The following is a 26,209-nucleotide window of genomic DNA, read 5'->3' as shown; positions in this document are numbered from 1 at the left end:
TTTGCTGATATTTCATTACAACACGTGATCAAATAATCGCACCAGTGTTTCCAGAGCTTAGGCCGCCCTGTGGGGTGAGTAGGGAGATGGAGGGCAGAGCGTGGGAAGCATGGCATGGAGACTGTGGGAGGGCTGAGTTATTGGCAATGACAAGTCTAGGGGATGACAAGGGAGGGGGCCCAGGAAGAGCAGAGCAGAAGGTCATGGAGGAGAGGAGCTCAGAGAAGTGAGGAGCCAGGGACTGAGCATCCTCTGCTGTGTGTGTTCTGTCCCTGCTGTAAAGTGACCACAAACCAAGTGGCTTTAAACAGCAGCCCTTTATTATCTCATGGGTTTTATAGGTTACACCATTGTAATGTCCTCGTTGGGGTGAGAATAAGGGGTCAGCAGGTTTCTGCCCCTCACTGGAACTCTGGAAGAATCTACTGCCAAGCTCATTCTCTATATTGTCTGAACTCAGATTCTGGCAGATGTGGGACTGAGTCCCTGTTTCCTTGCTGGCTGTCAGCTGGAGCCACCCTGAGCTCCCAGAGGATGTCTTCAGTCCTGGAACGTGGCCCCCCCAGCACACACAATCCTTCCCCCACGTGGAACCTCTCTGCCTCCCCTCACCCTCATCTCTCCTGCAGCTTCTCTGGCTCCAGCCAGAGAAACCTCTCTGCTTTTAGGTTCATGTGACATGATTGGGCCCAGCCAGGTGATCCAGGATGGTCTCCCTGTCCTAAGGTCCTTAACCTTCATTACATCACCAAGTCCCTTTGCCATGTAAGGAAGCCTGTCCACAGGCTCCAAGGATTCAGGCTGGACATCTTTGGGGACCACTGTTCATCCTTCATCATCTGATTATGTTGAAATCACCGAGGTCTAGGAGGTAGCACTCTGGGGAGGGTGACAGTGAGCCAGGAGCTAAAAGAAATGAGGCAATGGCCTGGGGGTCCCCAGGGATTACCTACAATGAGGAGAGTGGGGGCTCTGATCTGATAATAGATTAGGGGATGTTAGGGAGGAGAGCAGGAAAAGTCAAAGCAGTTGAGGAGAAGGACCCCACCCACCTCCAGGCCCAGGACACAAGGTGTGTGGGAGGGGAGACACCCCCATGGCAGGACTTCAGAGGGAGCCGTGTCCTCAGGGAGACCCAGGTCCCTGTCAGAGCTGCAGGTGCAGGAACACCCTGGGAGGACTGTGTGGATTTGGCTGATCCTGGGCTGAGACCTCCGGGGGACACAGTGGGAAGATTTCAGGAGCTGGGGAGGGGATGTGAGGGGAGACAGAGTAGGGGTGCACGGAGCCTGTGAGGATGAGCATGCAGGATGTTTGGGGGACCAGGGGTGACTGAGACAGACAGGGGAAAGGAGAGAATGAGGTTAGTCCTGGTGGATTCAGGGCAGATGGTGGTGAGTGTGAGAGAGGGAGGGGGAGGGGCAGGGGTCTTGGGCTCTCACTTGGGTTCTGTTGATGGGGATGAGGAGGTTTGGGGTGGTCAGTGATAGTTCCAGTGTGTGGACCCTTCTTAACCCCCTGATTGTGGAATGGAGTGTTGGAGGAGAGGAGGGTCTTAGAGGATGTGCAGGAGTTCACTCCTAACCCTGAGGGAGGGAAATTGCCCACACCCGGGCTCAGTGTGACATGTGCTGTTGGAGGTGTAACTTCTGGGGCACCAGGTGCGACCCTGACACAAGGGCCCCTTCTGTCCTGATGAGAAGATGGACGTACCAGGGGGCTGTGCCTTTAGCCTGTAGCCCCATGTGCATGTCCACACTGTGGACGGTTATGTAGAGATTGAGATGTTGTTTCCAAATTAGAGATGATTTCATTTAAAAATCTGAGTTTAAAAAAACTGAGAAATAGAAAGTGAAAGAAATGTTTCTACTGTCCAGTTTATGTGGTGTTACCATCAAGGGGACAGAGAAAGTTGTGGTCAGGAGGGGTGAACACTCAGAGATGGCACAAGGCCATGACGCTCCTCTTCTAAAAGACGCTGTGGGAATTGACACAGAGGATCTTTTTTTTTTTTTTTTTTTTTTTTGTATTTTTCTGAAGCTGGAAACAGGGAGAGACAGTCAGACTCCCACATGCGCCCGACCGGGATCCACCCGGCACGCCCACCAGGGGGCGATGCTCTGCCCACCAGGGCATCGCTCTGTCAGGACCAGAGCCACTCCAGCGCCTGGGCCATCTTTGCTCCAGTGGAGCCTTGGCTGCGGGAGGGGAAGAGACAGACAGAGAGGAAGGGGGGGGGTGGAGAAGCAGATGGGCGCTTCTCCTGTGTGCCCTGGCTGGGAATCGAACCCGGGACTTCTGCACGCCAGGCCGATGCTCTACCACTGAGCAAACCGGCCAGGGCCACACAGAGGATCTTGTATGACTTTTACACATCATTATGTTAGGGAATTACAGTTGTTTTCTTCAGTGTAACAATGACATTATTTGAAGAAAAATGTTATTTTTTAAGAGATGAATATTGAAATTTTTAGGGGTGAAGGTCATGACATTAGCAGGTTACTTTCACATATTTTAACAGAAGTATAGAAATGTATTATATAAAAGCATAGCAAAAAGTTCAAGTGATTAAATCTAGTTTCAAATTATTAAAGTGATTAAATGAAATTTTTTCAAACTTTAGATATGTTAGAAATATATCACAGTAACTCGGAGAACATTTTTAAATAATGATGCATAATAACATGGGAAACAGTCACAGCATGCAGTGGAATGAAAATTAGGCTTAAAGTGTTTGTGTGAGGATGTCTGTGTGTATCTATGTGTGAGTGCATTTGTCTGTGTGTGTCCGTGTGTGTGAGTGTGTCAGTGTGGTGCACACTCGGTGTGTTGGTGTGCAGCCGTGAGTGTGGCAGTCTGAGTGCACTCACTCACTCATTCACTGAACACACAACAACGGGGCATTTCAGGGCAGTGGAAATGCAGCTGTGAACATCACATCCCTGTCCCTGTCCTCACAGAGCTTATGGTCTCAGGAAGGGACAGACAGTAAACAAATAGATACAGTGTAAAGTGTGCTAGTGACCTGGGTGTGAACAAAAGTCCAGCAGCGAGGGGAGAGGGAGGATGAGGTACCCAGACAGGGCAGGACAGAGAGACCCCTCAGGAGGACCTGGGGAGACGGTCAGGGTCAGAGGTGCTGCCTGGTGACAGGTCCTCAGCCCGGGGACAGCACAGGCTCCGAAATGTGAGCACCCTGGGCACCTGAGCAGGAGGAACACCGGGGACCTGGGTCCGGGCCCTTCACACGGCCACCGCTGTGTCCCCTGGGCCCGGACTGGAAAGGGTCTTGCAAGTGTAACACATTTTGCAAAGGTCACTGCAGACTTTCCAAGGGTTGAAACGGGACGTGTCCCTCCCTGCGCAGCCCCGGGCTCCCAGGTGTCCCGCCAGGGATGAGCACGTGACCGTTTTCCGTGTGTCCTTCCTGAGAGAATCTCACTCAAGTGCTGTTACTGTTGCACATGGAGAAGGAGCGCTGTAAACATAGAGCAGAAGAAACGCTTCTTTCCAGTTTCCCGGGAGTCGTGTCCTCATCACGGGGCTGGAGAGCGGGGTCGCAGTGGGCAGGGGGGCACCTCGGAGACGGCGCAGGGCCCCTGAGCGCTGCTCCCCCTCAGTCCCTGCCCGTCCCTGACCCTGACACCTGCCGGAGCCCAGGACGCCCGGAAGCCTCTTCATCCCCAGAGAGGCCCAGCCTCTGGTCAGCCGCCACTGACCCACTGCGGCCCAGACCCTCCCAGCGCCCAGGAGCCGCACGGAGAGCCCCCATGTGGTCACAGCGCTGAGGACAGAAGACCAGCTCCCCTTTCTGCTGCTCAGCAGGGGCTCCCCGGGGTCTCCCTCAGCTCCCAGCACAGAACAGGGCCTTGAACACGGAGGGAACCCTTCCTGTGTCAGGCCTACAGATATATGAAAAGATGCTCATCTTCTCTAGCTCGGAGAGAAATGCAAATCAAAACTCCAATGAGCCCTGGCCGGTTGGCTCAGCGGTAGAGCGTCGGCCTAGCGTGCGGAGGACCCGGGTTCGATTCCCGGCCAGGGCACACAGGAGAAGCGCTCATTTGCTTCTCCACCCCTCCGCCGCGCTTTCCTCTCTGTCTCTCCCTTCCCCTCCCGCAGCCAGGGCTCCATTGGAGCAAAGATGGCCCGGGCGCTGGGGATGGCTCTGTGGCCTCTGCCTCAGGCGCTAGAGTGGCTCTGGTTGCAACATGGCGACGCCCAGGATGGGCAGAGCATCGCCCCCTGGTGAGAAGAGCGTCGCCCCTGGTGGGCGTGCCGGGTGGATCCCGGTCGGGCGCATGCGGGAGTCTGTCTGACTGTCTCTCCCTGTTTCCAGCTTCAGAAAAATGAAAAAAAAAAAAAACTCTAATGAGATACCACCTCATACCTGTTAGATTGGCTGTTGTCAACAAGACAGGTAACAAGTGTTGGATAGGCTGTGGAGAAGAAGGAACCCTCACTCCCTGCTGGTGGGAATGTAGACTGGTACAGCCACTATGGAAGAAAGGATGGTGCTTCCTCAAGAAATGAAGAGTTGAACTGCAATATGACCCAGCAATCCGCCTGACCTGTGGTGGTACAGTGGATAAAGCGTCAACCTGGAAATGCTAAGGTTGCCGGTTCAAAACCCTGGGCTTGCCTGGTCAGGGCACATATGGGAGTTGATGCTTCCTGCTCTCTCTCTCTCTCTCTCTCCCCTCTCTATAATGAATAAATAAAATCTTTAAAAAAAAATGACCCAGCAATCCCTCTACTGGGTATCTACCCAGAAAAGCTAAAAAAATTGGTACACGAAGACATACGCACCGCCATGTTCATCACAGCATTATTCACAGTGGCCAAGACATGAAAACAACAAAAATGTCCCTTGAGAGAGGACTGGGTAAAGAAGATGTGGTCCATATATACACTGGAGAACCACTCAGCCATGAGAAATGATGACACATTGCCATTTAGGACAACATGGCTGGACCCTAAGCATACTACACTGAATGAAATAAGTAAGTCAGAAAAAGCTCAGAACTGGGTGATTTCACACACAGGTGCAATATAAAATGGAGCCTCATGGAGATAGAGAAAAGTGAAGTGGTTTCCAGGGGAATAAGGAGGTGAGGAAGTGGGTGGAGGAAGGAGACTAAAGAGGAACAAATACTCAGTAATGGAAAATGATCTGACTCTGGGTGATGGGTACACAACATAATCAACAGTTCAAACACCATAGAAAATTTTTACCTGAAACCTATGTTCTCTTATTGATCAATGTGACCCCGATAAATTTCATTTTCTAAGTAAAAATTTAAAAAAAAGATTCTTTGTGTTTCACTTTTGCCATTTTAATTGTGACATGTCTTGGTGTCAGCTTCCTTGGGCTCATCCTGTTTGGGAAGCTCTGTTGTTCTTGGACGTCTGTGTCTGTTTCCTTCCCCAAGTTAGGGAAGTTTTCAGTCATTATTTCCTAATACAGGTTTTCAATGCCTTGCTTTCTCTCTTCTTCTGGTTCCCCTATGATGCGGATGTTGTTACACTTGATGTTGTCCCAGAGGTCCCTTAAACTATCCTCATTCTTTGGAGATGTGTGTGTGTGTGTGTGTGTGTGTGTGTGTGTGTGTGTGTGTATGGTGTTCTGAGTGGGTGTTTTTTGGTACCTTGTCTCCCAAATTGCTGATTCACTTATTTATTTCACCTATTCTGTTGATTCCATCTAACGTGTTCTTCACTTTGACTGGATTCTCTAAGTGGTTCCTGTGTCCCTTCTCTCCTTCTCCTCTCTGGTTGAAGTCCTCACTGAGCTCCGTGAGCCCCTCACACCAGTGCTGTGGACTCGCCTCTAGTGGACGCTGGTCTCCATTCTGTTCAGTTCTGTTTCTGCACTTTGGTTTTGCTCCTTCATTTGGCTCCTGTTTCTCTGTCTCCTCATCTCAGCTGCCTCTCTGCCTTTGCTTTTATGTATTAGATGAATCTGCTCTGACTCCCAGTCCAGGCAGGGTGGCCTGATATAGGAGGTGTCCTGTGGGGCCCAGAGGTGCAGTCGCCTGGTCCCCTGAGCTGGGTGTTCCACGAATGACCCTTGTAGGGGTTCCATGTGCCCTGTTGTTGAGCCTTGATTGGTGTTGGCACATCTGTGGGTGGGGTTGACCCTCAGGCTGACTGGCTGTGAGTACTGGCCACAGCCACAGCATAAGAGCTGCTTTTGGGGGGCTGTCATAATAAAATAGGACTCAGCAGAGCAGCCTGGTGTCTGCCGAAAATGCCTTGTTCTTGTTCTGCTTGTGGAGCTAATAGGGTGGTGCTGTGTTGTGTCTGAAGCCGGCCACTGAGTGTGTTGGCTCTGGGGCCTCTTAGGAGGGGATGCAGTGCAGGCCAAGGTCCAACATACCTGGTAGGAGCTACAGTGATCCGTGGTTGGTAGCTCCCTGTGCTGGCCCTTTAAGAGGAACGCCTGGGGCTCCAGCCGCCTCTGTCTCACCCAGTCAGATGGAATCCCTGATGTTCACAGCCAGGTGTTGAGGGGGCTCCTCTTCCTGGTGCTGATGCTCCGGGCTGGGGAGCCTCATGTGGGACTGGGACCCCTCACTCTTCTGGGGGAACCTCTGCAGCTGAGATCTCTCTCCTGATCCTTAACCATCACATGTGGGTGCGGGGCCAGCCCATTTCCTGTCTCCACCTTCCATCCTGTCTCAACATGGCTCCTTCTTTATGCCCTCAGTTATAGGACTCCTGCTCAGGGGACTTCACAGGGTTCTCCAGGTTGATTGTTCTTTAATTCATCTGTGATATTGATGCGATCATGGGAGGAGGCCAGCACTGTGTCAACTTGCTCTGCCATCTTGGCCAGAACCCGGATGTGGCACTTTTAAATAAGGTGGTCAGAGTGGGTCCCACTGAGGTGACAATTGAGCAGACTTGAGAAACTGAGCCATGAAGAAATTTGATGGAAAGACATTCCTGGATCGCCCTCTGCACGTACCCAGGACTCTGCACGGGGCAGGTGATAAAACCGCAGTGGGCACAGAGGTGGGCACACACGGGCAGACTTCTGCAGGATCACTGGGCCCATGGTCTCTCCTTCCTGCCCTGGGTGTTAGAAGCCCTGGAGCTGGGGTGGGGGCACTGCTGTGTGGAGGAAGACCAGGAGAGGAGGGAGGAAGTAAAGATGGGGAAGTGGATGTGGGAAGCCCCCATCATCTCTGCTGTCACTCTCCTGAGCCCAGGGTTTCCCAGGTTGTGGTGACTGAAGTGGTCAGTGTGGGAAGTCACACTGAGGGAGGCTGCGTGTTGGTCTCTCACCTGCCAACAGCAGACTTTCCTGGTTGTGGGCAGGGAACTTCCTGACTATGGTCTCAGGACTGAGTGGAACAGAACCTGGGGCAGAGACACATCAGTGATGGACAGATCTTGGTCTCTAAATACCATTCCACAATGGAAAGAACCAGGGCTTCCTAGTAAAATGGCTAATTTTAGGACTAAGACAGAAGAAAATACAAGATGAGCTGGGAACATCTTGCAGTGCCAGGGAGGGGTGTACCCCACATGTGCAGCATGTCAAGGGACGTTGGGGCCAACCTAGAAGAGCTCCTGTGAGCACAGCGGGGACAGTGTGAGCACACGTGACACGATGAGAAAGTGTAGCCCACATACAAAGCAGGGACCATGAGTGCATGCTCCTGTGAGTGACTGAGACTTCAGTGAGGGAGGAGGGGCAAGACTTTCTTAGATTTCCAAGTTCCACATGAAGAGAATCCCCTTCCAGCAGGTGGAGCTTAATTCCTCCCCTTGAATGTGGGCTGGACTTGGTGACCTGCTTCCAAAATATAGACCATGGAAAGTGAAAAGTGACTAACTGTAACTCACAACAACTGACCGTTGAAGAACACTGGTTTAAGCTGTGCCGGTCCACTTACACACGGCATTATTTTTTATTTTAATTTTTTTTTTCATTTTTCCAAAGCTGGAAATGGGGAGGCAGTCAGACAGACTCCCGCATGCGCCCAACTGAGATCCACCAGGCATGCCGACGAGGGGCAATGTTCTGCCCCTCTGGGACGTCGCTCTGTTGCATCCAGAGCCATTCTAGCGCCTGAGGCAGAGGCCACAGAGCCATCCCCAGCGCCCGGGCCATCTTTGCTCCAATGGAGCCTTGGCTGCGGGAGGGGAAGAGAGAGACAGAGAGGAAGGAGAGGGGGAGGGGTGGAGAAGCAGATGAGTGCTTCTCCTGTGTGCCCTGGCCTGGAATCGAACCTGGGACTCCTGCACGCCAGGCTGATGCTCTACTGCTGAGCCAACCAGCCAGGGCCCACACAGAATTATTTTAATAAATACATACAGTGTTGTAAATGTATTTTCTCTTCTATAAGATTTTATGATCGTTTCCCTTACTCTAGTTATTTTACTGTAAGATTATAGTATATAATGCTATATAATATATAAACTATGTTATGTGTAAGGTCTACTAGTAGTTAAGTTTTTGGCAAGTCAAAAGTTATACACAGATTTTCTACAGAGTAGAGTAAATGTGACCCTACTAACCATGTTGTTCAAAGATCAACTGTATTTTACATGGAGAAATTATGTAGAAATCACCATAATCATGTGGAAAAGTGATGTTAATATCACGCATCCCCTGACAAGATATGATGAGGAAGACACTTGCCCTTATAGAATTCCTCCCCAAACCCACATCCCAACCTAATCATGACATACATCAAACAAACTACAATGAGAGCCATTTTGCTAATTATCTGCTCGGGATCCTTCAAATTTTTCAAGGTCATGAAAACAGGGAAAATAATTCAACAGATCAGAGGAGACTAAGGAGACACAACAACTTAATGCATTAAGGTTCCCAGATTTGATCCCTGAACAGAAAAAGACCATTACTGGAAAAATGATGACATTCAAAGAATGTCTGTAGCTCAGCTGACAGTGTGTCCAATGTTAAATCGCTGAGTTTCTTAGTCTCAGCATGACTCTGTTACATGTTAACATTAATGGAAGCTGAGTGACGGGCACACGGGAGCTCTGTTTTCTACGTTTACAACTGCTGTGTAAATTGAACATTACTCAAAAATAATTTTCAAAAGTGAAATGAAACAGACAATCCAAACAGAATCATATTTATGAAAGAAATTGAATCACTCCCTAACTAGCTGGTGGTGCCCCCTATGTTGCCAGCTTGAGGGTGGGATCATAGACATGACCCCATGCTTGCTTCATTGAGTCCATAGGATGCTGCTTTGAAGCCCAAGGTCACTGGCTTCATCAAGGGGTCGCTCATTCTGATGTGGTCCCCTGGTCAAAGCACATATGAGAAATCAATCATTTAACAAGTAGTGTACGACATGAAGAGTTGATGCTTCTTGTCTCTCTCTTTTCCTGTCCTTTTATCCGTAGCTTTTCCTTTCTCTGACTATCTGTCTCTGTCAAAAAAGAAAGAAAGGAAGAAAAAAGAGAGAAAGGAAGGAAGGAAGAAAGAAATTGAATGAAAATGAGTAACATCCCAAAACAGAATGCACCAAGCCCCAATGGGTTCACTGGTGAATTCCACCAAACATCCGGGGGAGAAACTATACCAATTCTCCACAGTCTCCTTCAGAAGATGGGAGGGGAGTACCTCCCACTTCATTCTGTGAGGTCAGCATTGTCCTGATACCAACACCAGACACACATTACAGGAAAACTGCAGACTGATATCTGTCATCACACAGACATAAACATCCTCAACAAAATATCAGCACATCAAGCCCACAGTGTATACGGAGAACTGTCCATCACAGCCACGTGGGATCTATCCCAGGTGTGCAAGGCTAGTTCAACAGTTGAACAAGAATTAATGCAGCCATTTTCAATCATTTTTATCTCATAACAGACATAAACTAATTACTAAAATTTTGCGGTACACCAAGAACTATATTTTTTGCCAATCTGACCAAAAAAATATGTTTAATTTTAATTCATTCACACTTGATGGATTGCTATTGTTGTGTTGGTTGTTGCCATTTTTTATTTGACAATTTAGAGGAAAAGAGGTCAGTGCCCCTGACAAAATAGTCAGTAATTGCATGTTTGAAAAATTCTTGTTTCAGACCCATTGAAAATAGCTGCTCTATACTTTATGTAAAATGAATAATTAGACCAAAATTAGACCCTCTCTTCACCTTCACAATAATTTGCCACAGAAAACAACACCCACCGACCCACCGTCAGTGTGAACTGTAGGAGCAGGGCTGTGTGTGAAGAGATTTGTGTGTGTGGCTGTGAGCCTTTCTAACAAGAGGCACGCCTGTCACACCCTGTGTCCCTAGGACGGGGGGCTGGGCTGCCAGATGAATGCAGACCTAGAGGATAAGTCCGACTCTTCTATATGTTGATGCGTTCAAAAGGTTTGCTTTTTAGGCCTTGGCCAGTTGGCTCAGCGGTAGAGCATTGGCCTGGCATGTGGAAGTCCTGAGTTCAATTCCTGGCTAGGACACAGAGGAGACGTGCCCATCTGCTTCTTCCCCCTTCCTCCTCTCTTCTCTCTGTCTCTCTCTTCCCCTCCAGTAGCCAAGGCTCCATTGGAGCAAAGTGGGCCTGGGCACAGAGAATGACTTCATGGCCTCCGCCCCAGGTGCTAGAATGGCTCTGATTGCAACAGAGCAACACCCCAGAGGGGTAGAGCATCGCCCCCTGGTGGGCAGGCTGGGTGGAAACCGGTTGGGTGCATGCAGGAGTCTGTCTGACTTCCTCCTCGATTTCATTTCAGAAAAATAGAAGAAAAAAAAGGCTTAGCTTTTTAGTTTTGGTCCAGGACTGTTTATTATTGTATGAAAAGAACAGGATCTACACTTATTATATGACATTTCTAATTTTTAAAATTCTGACCTGGATGTGATTTCTAAATGGTAGTGGAAACAACATGCTCTAATAAGTTACAGGTTGACTCAGTGCTGTGTGAATACGGGTTGGACAGCCCAGAATCACGGTCTGCTCGTCCTCGAATAACCGAGAACAACCGTCCCTGAGCTCCCTGGGTGAAGGCAGCAAACAAGCCCCCGGGGCAGCCCACTGACACACAGCAGGTTCCGGGAGGCCCTGTCCAAGGTGCCCCCTCCCCAGTAGCTGGGAGACCCCGTTTCCTTCTTGTCTATGAATAAACAAACCATAGTGAGCTTCTTCATTGAGTCCCAGAGTTTACCAAAATCCTCAGAAACAAAAGGTGGCACGGAGACGACTGGGTGCACAGCCTTAGGAGAAGCAGACGAGGACACTGAGTTTCCTTGTCCCTGGAGTTAAAGGGAAGGGAGCTGGGAGGGAGGACCCGTGAGAGAGCTGCGGGCAGGAACAGAGAGAAGGACGACGGAACTATTAATAGTTTCCGGCGAATCACGGCACCAAGATCCTCCAGGGAAGCTGGGTCTGTCTCGGAACCACCCTCTGGGACTGAAGAAACGCAGAAAAACCCTTGTTCCAACACACACACGGTTTCGGGTCAGACACGGGGCCTGTGGAGGAACAAGAAACACTTAGTCTAGTTGCAGACCCCTGTTCCTCCAAATCCACGGAACGAAAAATCATGGTGAGAGACTGCGTCCCCCTGATGAGAACGGGGTCCTCAGGCCTCCCTCACAGGGCACAGCGTCTGCTGTCCCCTCCCCCACCCCCACCCCACCCCCAGGGGCAGAGGGTGAGAGCCAGCTCAGGCCTGAGGCTCTTCCCAGCAGGAGCCCCGGAGTCACAGCACAAGGAAGGGGCTTCATCCCTCTGCCACCCCCCACTCAGGAAGAACCAGGCTGGAGTAGTCCCTGTTTCTCACAATCCTCACGGAATGGAAAGGAAAGGAGGAAAGAGGATGTATTCAACCACTAACAGCACCCCAGACAGTGACATAAACTTCTCCATCCTGGGGTCCTGTCACTGGGACTTCAGTCGGGAGCGGTGTGAAGACTAGTCCAGCACTGAGTGACCCTGCAGGAGCCCGAGTCCCTGGAGACCTCGTGTGTCTGGCTGGGATAAGGGTCCCCCTGGGGACTCCACACTCCCTAAGGCCGTCTTGTCTCCCCTCTGTCTGATTTCAGTGGCCTCCGGCTGTCCGGGGCATTGCTGTCCCGTGTCTGTCCCTTATGTGGACAGGGGAGTGGTCAGAGATGGACACACCTCGCCCCCCTCCCAGGCGTCCTGACGGTCCTTGCTCCGCAGACGCAGGAAGGTCTCGCTGCAGGAAGCGGAGCCCCAGCTCAGAGCCTGAGATGCGGCCGGCACCTGGCTCCACGCAGAACAGACCCAGGGTCAGGCTCTGTCCGCCTGCTGCAGACGCTCAGGGACAGTGACTCTGCACCTGATGTAAAACTCTAGCACGGGGACAGTGAGAGGCACAGGCCTCGGACAGGAGTGCGTTTAGAAAGGGCCCCACGTTCTGGACCTAGGCTGTGACCTCACACAGCGCGTCCTGGCTCCGGCCCGTCCTGGCAGATGGACATTTATTTTTTCCAGGGTTTCATCCCGGTCGGGACGCCCCTCTCCGTGCTGGACGCCTGGCAGCGGGGGCAGGAGGGCGACAATAGACGCCCCTGTGGACGGGTGTGTGTTCCGGTTTCACTTCTGAAAATCCCAGGGTTGCTTTGCACCCCGGACCCAGAGTAGGAACCCCTCTACACACAAACACGCCCCTACTTCTTCCCCCCGTGGATCTCCCACGGCACGGGACAACCCCGCATCCCTGAGACCCTGGAGGTCTGTAGCTAACTCCTTCTCTCCGCAGGAAGCTCTCCCACGCGGGTCTACACGCCTGGCAGGAAAACAGGGCACCAATGAAACCTCTCCGCGCACCCGCGCCTCCTGCTGTGCCCGTGTCGCGTTCTCTGTCGCCCCCTGGCGCCCGCGCCGAGCCCCGCCCGCTAGAGAATGTCATCAAAGAGTAGACAATTACTGCCTGCTGGTCCTGGGGGCACAGAGAATGCTGTCCTTCAGAAATCAAGAACAATCAGTCTCCCGTGGACAGCTCCCAGGCCTGAGCCACGTGGACGGAGCAGTGAGACCCCAGGATGGGTGTCACCCTCAGTGTCCCCACCAGTGGGACACAGCTGAAGGTGTACTGAGGTGAGAGCACCCGCCTTTCTTCAGTGTGGGGGCAGCTGGGTGGTCACTCAGCCACCAGCGAGGGGCAGGTGCCCGGTGTTCCTAGAGCCACCTCTGGTCCCCGCTGAGCCCACCTGCACAAACCAAATGACAGGTTCAGTGTGAGCAGGACACGCTCACATTAAGGCCAATCACTGCCATCCGCAGGGACTCTTGTAATAAGACAATCGAGTTGGTCAGTAGCTGGAGCGGAGGGCAGACCCTAGGGAGCCCTGAGCGCCCCCCAACCTCAGCGGCCTGGTAGTCATCGCCATCTGGGAGGAGCCGTCTCTGCCCAGACGGCCCTGTCCCCATCAACTCACCGCGACCATGGAGAGCGAGGCCGGGACCCCACAACCACTGGCTGCCACCACCCACAGCCCTGCGGATACCAGGCCAGGCACCACCGGGAGCTGCAGGGAGCAGTGATGTCACATGAGGGCACCCTTCAGATGGGCGGGGGAAAGGAATGTCATCACAAGGGAGGTTCTGGGGAAAGTGAAATGGTTCAGTGTAAAGAACGGGTATGATCTCATCAGCAGGAATGCCACCAAGGAAGATGCATTTGCACACCAGACTGCCCTGAAGGACAGTGACCTCGGGTAGGAGATGGACAGACAGGGGAACTCTATTCTGGTGAACGAGTAAAGGAAGCGGAGGCGGCACATGTCACAGCCCCCACCCCCCTGGCATCCAGCACAAGGCAGGAAATGTGCAGCAGACCGGACCCAGTACAGACGCTGTCCACGTGGCCGGGGTCCTCTGCTCTGTCACCTGCAGAATGACCAGAATGGTGGACAGGGGAAAAGCATGAGACACCAGAGAACGGGCTGAAGGCCAGGCCCAACAGCACCGACCCTCCCGCAGGAGACGGTTCCCACCTACCCCATGGGGCACCCGGTGGGCGTGGACCCCAGTACTCGGTCCCCGTGCAGGGAGAGGGGATGCGGGGTGCTGACAACCACGGGGCAGGAGAGCAGGGGGACCAGTAAGCAGAGTAGGTATCAGAGCTAAGACCACAGAGCCTGGAGAGGCCTGCGATGCCCCCCAAAAAAGGAAAATCAAGGAGAGGAGACCCAAGGTCAGCAGCCACCTCCAGGTCGGTGGCGGGGCGACTTCAGTTACTGACACAGAGGGACACAGACGCCCAGAAAACCCTAGACCACAAGGCGGCCAGGAGACAAAAGCAGCCCCTCCACCAGCTGAGAACTCCCTGCTCTGGGGCTGAGCAGGGCGGGCTGAGTGAGTGCGGGCTGACCTTCTCTGCCTCATCGGGTCAGTCAGCAGCAAGAAGACATGGACACGGAGTCCCAGCAACAAGAAAGGAGCAGAGGATTGGAGCTGAAGACCTGAGGGCTTGCTTTTTCTCCATCCGCCAGATAACTAGAACCACCTGCATCTTCTATGCAGCACGGGGTTTTTTGTCGTTATTGTTTTTACCTAAAGACGTCTCTCTTTTGGTCATGACAAACGTGCTTTTTAAAAAAAATGAAAAAAAGAAAAAGCCTGAATATTCTCAATATGCTTTTAAAATTTTTTAAATTGTTTCATATCTGGTCAAGCTGAGATTTTTAAGAACCTCATTTTTATTTTGTAATAAATATATACAACTTGATTCTTTCTAGAAAGTCAACAAACTGCAGACACCTGTTTGTAAAGGTCTTAAATAATACTGATAATTTTTAAAAAGACCATCTCCTAACACCCCCTGGAAATTACCCCCGGAACTTGAACCTGAGGGTTTGGATTCCAGGCAGGAGGTGGTTTGGGGTGTAGACCTTGCTGACCCAGAGGGGGCTCTGAAGGACGGGGTCCCACAGGCGGAAGACCAAGGGCAGCTCTGAGGAGCAGATGAGTCCTGATGGGAGAGGACAGACGGGCAGAGCTAAAGCCACCTCAGGTTACCACACAGAAGTGTTTGCAATGAATTTGCAAGCCTTTGGAAAATAAATAAAATATAGGTGTAACATAAAATTTACCACTTTTTTTTTTACCATTGTAAAGTGTACAATTCAATGGCACTTAGTGCACAGGCAGTGTTGTGCAACCATCACCATGATTTAATCTCAAAGCAATTTTTTCCCCCAAGAAGGAGTCACTTACCCAGTTATCAGTCACCCCCATCCCCACTACCCCCGTCCACGGAGTCACTGATCTGCTTTCTGTCTCCCTTTGCCTCTTCTGGATATTTGATGTAAATGGAGTCAGACCACACGGAGCTTTTGTGTCTGGCTTCTTTCACTATCACAGTGTCTTCAAGGTTCATCCATACTGTAGTATCGATGAGTACTTCATTTTCTAAATGTTCACATCATATTGTATATTATGGTTATACCACTATTTCTTTATCCACTCATCAGCTGATGGACATTTGTGAATCGTATCGTCTTTTAAATCATGTAGGGGAAATAGCTACCAATAAAAAGCGAAAATACTGGCTTCTATGTTTAGCTGTGCAGTTCCATGTACTGTTCTTTACTTCTTCATCTAGTTTGAAATCACTTTTTAGTGTCCTTTTGTTCCAGCTTAAAGGGATCCTTCCAGCATTACAGGTAGGTGAGATGAACTCCTCAGCTTTTGTTCACCTGGGAATGTCTTCATTACTCCTTTATTTCTTTTTTACATTTACTTTTTTATTTTTCTGTTAGAGTTAACACATATTATAATAGCTTCAGGTCTGCTGCCTAGACATTAGACATTTATATCACTTCCAAAGTGATGAACCTGATAAATCTAATATCAATCTGGCAATGTACAAAGTTATTACAATATTATTGACTGTATTCTCTACACTGCACTTTAAATCCCTATGACTATTACGTAACTACCAATATGCACTTATTAATCCCTTCACCTCTTCACAGACCCCTACCACCTGCCTCCGGAACAAAATGTCCTCTGTATCTATGGGGTTATTTCTTTTGTTTGGTTGGTTTTTGTTTGTTTAGATTTCACATATAAGTGAAATCCTCTGGCAATTATCTTTCTGTCTGACATATTTCACTCAGCACAATACGCTCTAGGTCCATCCATGTTGCTGCAGATGGAAAATTACATTCATTTTAGGTCTGGGTCATATTCCATCCTATATTTACACCACTTCTTCTTTATCCATTCACCTACTGATGGACACTACCTAGGTCACTTCCATATCTCAGCAATTCTAAATAATGCTGCAATGAACACATGGATGGATATGTCTTTCTGAATCGGTGTTTTGGGTTTCCTCAGATACACACCCAGGGGTGGAATTGCTGGGCCCTCCTCTGTCTCCTGTTCGTTGCCTCTGTTTTAAAGTCTATTTTCTCTGATACAAGGACTGCTACCCCTGCGTTTTCTTTACATTTTCATTTTTATGAAATACCATTTTCCATCCCTTTTCTTTCAGTCTCTGTGTGTCTTCTGATCTGAAGTGACTCTCTCTGGTTGACAGCATATATATATGGGTCTTTTTCTTTCTTATCCACTCAGCTACCATATTTCCTTCAATTGGAGCATTTAATTTTACATTTGAAGCAGTTATTGATAATTAAATAGTTATTGTCACTTTATTATTCATACATATATGCCTTTTTCTTGCATTTTTTAAAAGAAGTCCCTTTAACATTTCTTGCAAAACAGTTTGGCGATGATAAACTCCATAAGGTGTTTTTTCTTAGGGTTTTTCATTTTGGGGGAAGCTCTTTATCTGTCATTTGAGTCTAATGATAGCTTTGCTGGATCAAATAGTCTTGGCTGTTGGTCCTTGCTTTCACGACTGTGACTATTTCATGCCAAGCCTTTCTGGCCTGCAAAGTTATTGTTGCAAAACCAGCTGGTAATCTTATGGGAGTTTCCTTTTAGATAACTGTGTTTCTTTTGCTGCTTTTAAGCTTCTCTCTTTGTTTATAACTTTTAGCATTTTAATTATGACGTGTTTCTGTGGACCTCTCTGTGTTTCTCTTGTTTGGAACTCTCTGGGCTTCCTGGAGTGTATGTCTATTTCCTTCACTAAATTAACAAAGTTTTCAGTCATTATTTCTTCAAATAGGCTTTTCAATGCCTTGCTATCTCTCTCCTTTTTTCTCTCTGTCTCTCTGTTTCTCTCTTCCTTGTAGTACACCAGTGATGTGAATATTGTTATACTTGATGATGTCCCAAAGGTCCCTTAAACGATCCTCATTTTTAAAAATTCTTTTTGTTGTTATGATTGGATTGTTTTTGCTAACTTATATTCTAAATTGTTGATTTAATTCTGTTTCATCTAATCTGCTGTTGATTCCATTTAATATACAGTGATACCTCGGTTCTCGAACGCCTTGACTTTCGACCAAATCGGTATTCGACCAGGAAATTCGAAAAAATTTTGTCTTGGAATCCGAACAAATATTTGGAACTCGAACGTCCGAGATTAGCCGAGTTGAGCCGAATGGCGTTCATTCGGCCGAGCGCGCCTTGCCTGCGTCATCAGTGTGAGTCACGCTTTGTCACGCTTTGTGGAGAGAGAGAATCACGTTTTTGTGGTGAGAGTCACGCTTTGTGGTGAGAGTCACGCTTTGTGGTGAGACTCACGCTTTGTGGAGAGACTCCCGCTTTGTGCACGCTTTGTACACTGAATTTAACCCTTAGACATGGGTCCAAAGAAAGCCAGAAGTGGTAATGCAGACAAAGGTAAGCGGAAAGCTGTGAGAACAACGATTGAGCTGAAAAAAGAAATCATTGCCAAATATGAACAGGGCACACGTGTTTCAGATCTGTCTGCTGAGTATGGCATGCCAAGATCTACTATCTCAACTTTCCTTAAGAATAAAGCTGTTATAAAGGCTGCCAATGTTGCCAAAGGTGTTACATTGTTAACAAAGCAAAGGCCTCAGATAATGGAGGAAATGGAGAAGCTGCTTCTTATTTTCATTAAAGAAAAAGAGTTAGCAGGTGACAGCATCAATGAAGGCGTTATTTGTGAGAAAGCACCAGTAAATAGGCATATTTTTGGGGCTTGGAACAAATTAATCCAGTTTCCATTATTTCCTATGGGTTTCATTGTTTCGGTTCTCGAACAATTTGGTTCTCGACCGTTCTCCCGGAACGAATTATGTTCGAGAACCGAGGTATCACTGTATTCTTTATTTTAGTTTCTGCGTTAGCCGGGTTGATGGACGCTCAGCTATGGTCCCCATATGTGCCTGCAAGATTGGGGCTCAACAAAGGAACAATGACTCCTGCCAGCACTTCTGTCTGGGAGAAAGCTGCCCCTCTAACCCTTGCTCTGAAGACAAACTATTAAGTTCCTCCCTGTGTGGCCTGGGCATTTTTGAGCTGCTGTCCCTGAGCCAAATCTCATCATGAGTCTATTAACAAATCAGGGGAACACTGGGACCCCAGAAGCCCTGTCTCACTGAAGCATAATCCTCACTGGTTTCAGAGCCAGAAGTTATGGGGACTTCCCTTCTGGAACTCTGGGCTGAGAAGGCTGATATTGTACTGGGATCCCTCACTCATTAGTAGGAACCTTCCCAACTGACTTACCCATTTCAAGTCTCAAAATTCTCACATGGTGTGGGGGCATCCTGTTTGTGTCTCTTCCAACCAGTCTTGTATTATTTCTTTTTCATATTCTCAGTTATAGAATATCTGTTCAGATGGATTTCAGGTGTTTCTCGATGGTCTTTCTGTGGTTTTGTGGTCATTTTGATGTGGTTGTGGGAGGAGGTACATACAGCATTTCCCTACTGTGCCTTCTTGACTGGAAATCTCTCCTTTATTTCTAAAGGATACTTTTGCCAGAGATAGACATTTTTGGTTGAGTTTTATCAGACTGAACTTTTCATCCACTGCCTTTTAGAATCTATAATTTCTTCTGGGAAATTGGCTGTTAATCTTATTGAGTTTCCCTTATATGTGACTACTTACTTCTCTCTTCCTGCTTTCAAGATGTTTGTGTTTGGAGGCTGACAGTGTACCTAGAATATGTCTCAGTGTGGATCTTTTTACATAATTCTCCTTGGAGTTTCTTAAGCTAATTGGATATGTAGATTTGTTATTTTCATTAGATTTGGAGGGTATTAGCCATTATTTTTTATACACTTTTTCTAATGATTTCTTTCTCACTTCTCCTTTGTGGATTCCCATGATATGTTTGTTGATATGTTTGGTGATAGCTCACAGGTTTCTAAGGCTCTGTCATTTTTATTTATTCTTTTTTCCTTCTGCTCCTCAAACTGCATAATTTTTCAATGAGCTTACCTTCAATTGTGCTGATCCTCTTTCTGCATATTCAAACCTGATGTTGAAACCCTTTGGTAAACTTCTCATTTTGGTTATTGTACCTTTCAGCTCCATGACTTCTGTTTCCTTTTTGAAATTTCTATTTCTTTATTGAGACTCTTTATGGGGTTAAACATATGTCTCCCAGTTCCTTTACTTTTATGTTTCTGGTTTCCTTTATCTCTTTGAATACATTTAAGAAACTTGATTTAAATATTTGCTCTATAAGCCCAAAGTCTTGGCCTCCTCAGGAATAGTTTATCAGTCTTTCTTTCTTTCTTTTTTTTTTTTTTTCGCCAGTGAATGAGCCCTACTTTCTGGATTCATTGAATGACTCAAGTTTTTTGTTGAAAACTAGATATTTAAAACATTATTATGTGATAATTCTAAAAACCAGATTTGTTTCTCTTTCCTGGCCATAAATTTTCTTGTTCATTGTGCATTATGATTAATTGTATAGTGACTTTTCTAAACTATTTTTGTATACACTGTAGTCTTTGTGCTCAGTGAAGTCTCTATTCTGTCAGTGTAGGGGTTGGGTAATGATTTGACAAAGATATACTGAAATGTCTGGAGACAAAAGAAAAATGGACATCTCCCAGATTTTGGAGCTGGGATCTGTGTGTGTGTGAATTGGGACAAGCCTTCAACACTCATCTGTGCCATTTACAACTCTTGTCTTTCCCATTACTTCCTGCTCATGTAGAGATGGAGGTCAACCTGCGGTGACCTCATGGCCGTCTTGGGTCTTTTCTGACCACATGCCCTGAGCTGGACGTGCTCATGGCCCTCAGGACTCCCGGGAGGATGTGAGAGTTCTCACAACACTTACTGCCTGTGGCTCCTCCCTCCCCTGCTTTTTCTCCCAGGCTCTTCTCCACGTCCATTATTGGCCCCAGCTGATGTTTTTGCCCAGAGACAGCTGCTGGTTTCTTGACATGAAATAGTTCTTGCACATGGTCTTTGCCTTAGTTCATTCTCTACTCTGAGAGAGTTCTGAGTTAGAAAAAATAAAGATAAGGCACTTACATCCATCCTGCAAGGAGCCACCTGACAGGTCAAACAGAAAATCACGATTCTTTGACAATGCCCACCCTGATTCCTCTGTAACCAAGAACCCACTCACACTGGTGGCACTGCCTTCAAGGTCACAGCTCAGCTGGGGAGGGGGGTCAAAGTTAACCAAGACAACACAAAGCTCTCCTTTTCAATTCCTGTTTCCTTCTCCTGTTTTTTAACATTTCTTTGGTAGCTATAAACACTCTAAATTTTCCATACTTTTGATAAAGTTGATTCTGAGAGTTTTTGCTAGATTTTCCTTTGTTCTGAGTAAAGATGGACCTTTGAGGTTGTCTAGGCCACCGTCTTCTCTGAGGTCACTCCCTTCGGCCTATTTAAAGTTGTACTTGTGCATCACAATTCCTGGTCTTCTGAGGACGTCCAGGTAATGCATTCATTTGGTAACATTGACTAAGTACCTACTTTATTCTGGGTACTGTGTATAAGAAGTGGCATCTGAATAAAACTATCAAGTTCTCTCAGCTGTCGAGGATGACATCCCCTGGGTGTGGTGAGATACATGGAAAGAAATTATAGCACAACATGGTATTTTATTTTTTTTATGTGTTTTGAACCTGACATTATTAATATGGTATAAAGACTGTGTTAATTTATATGGACCTATCATTACCAATTGGTTTTTCTGCTTTCCTTCCTTCTTAAATATTTCTTTCTTTTTCTTTTTTTTGCTGAAGCTGGAAACGGGGAGAGACAGTCAGACAGACTCCCACATGCGCCCAACCGGGATCCACCTGGCAAGCCCACCAGGGGGCGACTCTCTGCCCACCAGGGGGCGATGCTCTGCCCCTCGGGGGGGGGGTCGCCCCGTTGCGACCAGAGCCACTCCAGCACCTGGGGCAGAGGCCAAGGAGCCATCCCCAGCGCCCGGGCCATCTTTTGCTCCAATGGAGCCTCGGCTGCAGGAGGGGAAGAGAGAGACAGAGAGGAAGGAGAGGGGGAGGGGTGGAGAAGCTGATGGGCGCTTCTCCTGTGTGCCCTGGCCGGAAATCGAACCCGGGACCTCTGCATGCCAGGCCGACACTCCACCACTGAGCCAACCGGCCAGGGCTCTTAAATATTTCTATATATTCATTGTCAATATATGGAGAGCAGGCATTTTGCTAATATGTGCACTTATACTTATTTGAAAATATATCTTTTTATTCCTGTACTTTGAAGGCCAATTTCCCATCCCAAATTCCTACTTTGATACTGGTTGTCCCTCAGTCTATGATGACCACATTGCCCTGTCCTCTGACCTCCACTCCTGACAGGGGGACTGAGCCACCTTCTACCTGCAGTTCCTTCCAGGTGACCTGTTTTCTTCTGTGGCTACTTTAAGGCCAGCATTTGTCTCTGTGTCTGATGCTCCAGTGAAACATGAGTCTGTGTGGATCTCTGCAATGTCTCCTTAGTCCTGAGCCGTGGTCTCCCCACACCGCGCCCCCTCCATGTGCTCTCTTCTCCCCTCTGGACTTGAACCAGACTCAGGTTGAACCTCCTCATTCAGTCACCATGCAGCTGTGGTCGCAGAATAACGGCCACAGGAATACGTCCAAGCCTAATCCCTGGAGCCTGTGACTGTCACCATGCTCAGCAAGAGGGACTTTGAGGGTGATATTAAGGGCATGACCTTGGAATAAGAGATTGCCTTGATAGCAGGGAGGGGCTAAACAAATCTCCTGGGTCACTAAATGTGAACATGACTAAGAAGTGTGGGTCAGATGGAGCACTGATTTCATCTGTAGTGATTTCTACACAGTAAGATACCATGAACCCTGTCTTCTTTAGTCTTAATGAAGTGGTGGATTTCATTAAGACATTTCAAGTTTAAATACTCTTGTATTCCTGGAATACCTAACTTGGTCAAGATATTTGCTTCATAGTATATTGAGAGAAATAGTCTGCTGAATTTTCTCAGAATTTTCACATCTACTTTCTTTAATATGACTTTCCTATTTTTTCTTCATTTCTTTCTTAGCTGGCATTAGGATCGATGTTATTCATGCCTAGTAAATGAGTTGTTTGGCTTTCCCTGTATACCCTCATTGTCCTGAATACTGTGCAGAAGGGCAGGAGTCTTCCGGGAGGTTCAGTGGACTCACCTGTAGAAGACTGGGTGTGGGTGGAGGGAAGATGAACGTTAACAACTGTTGTAACTTCCTTCTTTACAGTCTCTTCCGTTGACATCAATTTCTCCAGCTGGCAGGCATCTCTCCTCATCTCTGGCTTTATCTGTCCATCTGCCACTCAGACAACTCACTTGTATTTCTTTCTTTTTTTTATTTTCTGTGACAGAGACAGAGAGAGGGACAGATAGGGACAGACAGGAGGGGAGTGAGATGAGAAGCATCTATTCTTCGTTGCAGCTCCTTAGTCTCCTTAGTTGTTCACTGATTGTCCTCCCACATGTGCCCAGGCCAGGGGGTTGCAGCAGAATGAGTAACCCGCTGCTCAATCGGCAACCTCAGCGTTTTGAACCTGGATCCTCCACATCCCAGTCCAACAGTCCACCCACTGCCCCACCTCCTGGTCAGGCTCTCTTGTATTTCTAACAGACGTCTCAGCTCTAACATCTCTTACAACGAATGCCTGTGATGCCCCCTCAGATATGCCTCCTCCCCATCTTTCCTGACAGTGTCTGTCTCTTGCATCCTCTGAGATGTTTAGGGATTTGACTCCTCTCTCGGCCCAGACTAACCATCAGGAATGCTGTGAGTCCACTGCGCGCCCCATAGAAGCACCTCCAGCCTGGAGCCTGCCAGACCCTCCTGCTCCCACTGCCCCCCTCGCCTCCCAGTCTGTTCTCAGCACAGCAGCCACAGGACCCTTCAAAGGGGACGTCAGACCACGTCCCTCTCCTGCTTCAACTGGGACTCCCACCTCACTCAGACCACAGTCCCTGCCCTTCTAACGTCCTCAGGCCACGAGGTCTGTCCGAGCCTCTGTCTCATCTCCATCACTCTCTGCCCGATTCCCACACAGGCCTCCTTGCTCTACCAGACACCTCACTCTCCTGCCCCAGGGCATCTGCACTGGAGGTTCCTACCTGGACAGAACTTCCTCTGCACATCCTCATGGGTTTCCTCATGTCCTTCACATCTTTCCTCAAGGCCACCTTTCCAGGGAGACTCACACTGACCCCCCAAATCAAACAGCCATCTTCCTGTCCCCACAGCCCACACTCTGGGTCACCTTCCCCACTGCGTTTTCCCAGGACACCTCCCCCTTCTGACACAGACACCTCCCTGTTTACTGTGCTCATACGCACACCTGTCTCTCCCCACACGACATGTGCTCCCAAGGCCAGCAGTGTTCCTGATCTGACTTCAGTGATGTCCCCACGTGAACAACAGTGCCACACGTCTGCACACAACCAGCCGTGGTTCCTGAGTGGTCCGTGTGGGGCAGCTCCCTGCGCTAGAGACGCGTCTCTATTGATGGGGCCTCAGACCACAGCTGTCCTGTGGTGGCTGCAGCACAAGGTGCCCTCACACTGACCCCAATGCACCTGCACTTTCCTGGGCTGCTCCCCCTAAATCTATAGTGGACCCCACTCTGCACGTCCCAGAGTCTGCACTGAGCCAGCCCTGGAGCGCTGGGCAGGGGTGGGAGGGTGGGCAGAGAGAATTCCAGCAGGGACTTCTCTAAGGTGAGAAATTCCTCCACTCTGCTGATACGAGAACTTGTTTTTTTAATTTGTTTTGAGAAGCTTTGGAAAAGAAGGAAAAAAGCATCAAGTCACAAAAGGAGGAAAGAGCAGGATGCGTCTGAAAACTCTCGACACCAGAGACCCTATGTGCAGGGACCCCCTTAGCTCTGTGGGACAATGACAGACAAGTCATCACCTGCTGCTGTCAGACAGGGACACCCAGAGAATGAGACTGGAACCCCCAAAAAGAACAAAAACAGTCCTATTGCTCCACAGAAACAAAGAAACAACAAATAAAGACCCAGGAGACAGGGGCTGATAGGTGGACCCAGGCCTGAGCCTCAGCTGACCAACCATATGATGCCATCGGAGCTCACAGACCTGGAGGGGTCCTTTATTAGGACAAGTTACAAGGCCTGGGTGACACTTGAGTCCCTGTGATCAGAGGTCCTGGAGGGACAAGGTTCTACTGAAGAGATAAGGACAAAGGAGCAGAGAGGTGACCCAGCTGAGCAGTGACCACATCAAAGTCCCCGGTGCACTGAGCACCGACTGGGCACAGGCCTGACCACGCTCGGTCCTCACAGCCTCTCCTGTCCCTGCAACAGACTCAGCACAGCAGACACACGGGTTCTGGAAAGTTCTCAGTGCTCCCATTTATTTCTTCTGAAACTTTAGCATCTTCTCTTTTAATTAACCCAACAACCCTCCATGGCAAGAACTGAAAATAAAAATTCACACCCAGAGTCTTATTTCAATAAGGAGTAAGAAGCTGCAGCTCAGTGCTCCACGAAGTACAGACAGGGGTGGGGAGGGCCCAGCCCCCTCTGCTGGACAGGGAAGTGTGGGGAGGGGACATGGGGGACAGCGATGAGCCAGTCTCCCACCTCCTCACACTATGCTGATAGGAATGCAGACACGTTCAGATGCCCTTTCCACAGAGAGAAGTGAGATATTCCTGAAGTCACTAATGGGGTTGGTGTGTGTGTGTGTGATGCATCTTCTGTCACTCAGTCCTCGACAAGACAGCTGTCTCACGCTGCAGAAGGAAATAATCATGAACAAATTCAGGTCAGTCATTGAAACTGATGACATTCTCAATAGCCCACGTCATGTTCAAAATGTGCCCATAACCCAGTCCAGTCCCCTCTGCCCCAAGCCCTCCCCACCTTTAGAAGCTGTGAGAGACACATCAGAGCCCTGGGCGCAGTCACTGCCTGGGGTAGAACACAACAGGATGGGGTCAAAGCCCCCAGGACAGGAGACTACAGGAGGAACTATGGGGAGTGGGGTCCCCCATGGCTCCCGTCTGCACTGTCACAGGGTCTCAGGGGTCACCCCCTCCATACTCACTGGCAGCCTGAGCGTAGCTCCCTCCTTTCCCACCTGCAGGAAGAAAACGTCCAGTGAGAGACCAGGGAGGAGGCAGGGCCATGAGATCCTAAAGGAACCCCTAGTCCTGGGCCCCAGAGAAGTTTCCAGAACTGTGACTATAGACCCAGGGCAGGATCAGGAAACCTGAGGAAAGTACATGTGTGGGGACTGGACCACCCATCCTTCTGAAGGTCTGTCCTCAGCAGGACCCTCCCCTCTGACCTGTTACTGTTGGGACCCTGGTCCCCATCCTCAGACTCCTCAAGGTGATAACTCTGTCCCTCATGTTCACACGTGCCTCACTAAAGAGTCAGTGTTAGCAAACAGCTGCAGACTGGGCTAGCATACTTGTGGGGACGGCACTTCCATTAATAAAGTCAACGCAGTTCTTTCTGGGCTTGAAACCAGATAGTTCTTTCTGGGACAAGAAACTCAGACCCCACCCTTCCCTACCTGAGTGCCTCCTCCTCCACATCACAGCTCCCACCACAGCTCCAAGGAGGACCAGGACAGCAATGGTGACCACAGTGGGGATGGTGGCTTGAAGAGGCTCTGGGAAGGGAAGAGAAGGACAGGGCCCTGACCCCCAGGCCGCAGCCCCGACCCTGCTGAAGTCCCCCAGAGGCCCCTGCTCCCTGAGAAGAGGCTCTGTGCCCACGTCCCCTCCTCACCCCATCTCAGGGTCAGGGGCTCGGGCAGCCCCTCGTGCTGCACATGGCACGTGTAGCTCTGCTCCTCTCCAGGGGGCACCACCACGGCCGCCCACTTTTGGAAGCTCCTGTCCCC

General features: G+C 49.0%; 2 long non-coding RNA genes across 2 annotated transcripts in view; one reads left to right on the top strand and one right to left on the bottom strand.

Annotated features, from left to right (window-relative positions):
• LOC136387819 (uncharacterized) overlaps positions 1-26,209 on the top strand; it is a 253,253-nt gene that overhangs the window by 154,525 nt on the left and 72,519 nt on the right. The window lies entirely within an intron of this gene.
• On the bottom strand, positions 25,012-25,438 carry LOC136387820 (uncharacterized). The gene is made up of 3 exons (XR_010748167.1): positions 25,403-25,438; positions 25,219-25,266; positions 25,012-25,088 (listed from the first exon to the last, which is right to left on the bottom strand). It is a non-coding gene; the product is annotated as an uncharacterized lncRNA (long non-coding RNA).

Source organism: Saccopteryx leptura, chromosome 1 (genome assembly GCF_036850995.1).
Source record: "Saccopteryx leptura isolate mSacLep1 chromosome 1, mSacLep1_pri_phased_curated, whole genome shotgun sequence".
NCBI classification, from domain to species: Eukaryota; Metazoa; Chordata; class Mammalia; order Chiroptera; family Emballonuridae; genus Saccopteryx; species Saccopteryx leptura.
The sequence above is the reverse complement of the archived record's forward strand: the minus strand, read 5'-3'. Positions and strand labels throughout refer to the sequence as shown.